Source organism: Solanum pennellii, chromosome 10, assembly GCF_001406875.1.
Source record: "Solanum pennellii chromosome 10, SPENNV200".
Classification (NCBI taxonomy): Eukaryota; Viridiplantae; Streptophyta; class Magnoliopsida; order Solanales; family Solanaceae; genus Solanum; species Solanum pennellii.
The window spans coordinates 40,553,822-40,555,107 of NC_028646.1; the positions used below are offsets into that span (position 1 = coordinate 40,553,822).

At 29.3% G+C, this 1,286-nt stretch overlaps 1 pseudogene; it reads right to left on the reverse strand.

Annotated features, from left to right (window-relative positions):
- Positions 1-287: 287 nt before the first annotated feature.
- The window catches only part of LOC107001252, a 14,171-nt pseudogene continuing 13,172 nt past the window's right edge, over positions 288-1,286 (reverse strand).

The following is a 1,286-nucleotide window of genomic DNA, read 5'->3' on the forward strand; positions in this document are numbered from 1 at the left end:
CTAGATCCCACCCATCAGTTTTAAAGGAAAATAAATTTAGGAACGTAACAATGGAAGAAAAGTTGAAGGATAAATTATGTATTGCATTCCACAACTTTATATTATTAAGTATCAAATGACATGTATTTACAGACTTGAAAAACTGAAATAGAAATTAAGTCATAAATACTAGGTGTCTAACTTAATAGAACTAGTGCAACGGGAAAATTTGTAATTTTCAATAAAGGATTCAACATATACACAAAAGATTACCAGGCCTTCAATCTTTAACCTAACAAATATAGCTCTTATGCTTCAATATTATTTTCTTGAAGCAACATCAAGAAAGCTTGAAGAGTGTTTGTATCACCTCTAAGATGCTTTTGAGTAAACTCAAGGAGAGTCGGACATGTGAAGTCAAGATATAGTCAAGGGTTGTTGTAGTCCACCAATTTAGTTTGTGGACTCACCACCTTATCTTTCTCTGGACAAAGAAAGAAAGCAAGTGTTTTTCTAGGAGTCTCGTTGTTATCAACTACTCTATGCAAGAAACTTTTGTATCTTCCATTTGATAAGACATGTTAAATGACAAACACTAAATATGTTACATTCATGTTTTATGTCTATGAATCCATGATGTATATCATTGTGCGTCATGTGAAAAGATCATATATAATGTTTTTCACTAAAAATGCATTATTCGGTTAATTGCTTTTTTTATATCATTTATATGTAATACATATGGATGATAAATAAGCTTGTTATATATTTGCAGTATGTAAATTTTCTTACCATAAATATTTCGCCTACATTAACCACAAAAGCATTAAAATATGACCGGATGAGTACCATTCGTTTTCCACAAAAACCTATGTCCGCTAATATAATCTTGAAGGAGAATGGTTAATCATGTTTAATCATGGCGAGGTCCTATTTCTAAGGTGAGCTCGAGTGTATGGCACTGGACATAATTGAGTCTCATTATGAATTCATTATCTTCATAATATAAATTTCAAGTGGCTCTTTGGTACACCTAGGCTCATCCCTAAAAGTTTCATGATCCTAAGGGAAGGTGTGCTCATGGAATTTCAATTGTCTTGATAAAAATTCATCTATAATTAAAGGGAAAAAAGGTTAATTGATTTAAATAGCAGAAAAATAGATACTCCTTTTGTTTCAATTTTATTTTTGTTAAATTTTGATTTGACATGAAATTAAAGATAATAAAGAAAGAATTTTGAATTACATAGTCTTAGGCAATATATATATATATATATATATATATATATATATATATATATATAATA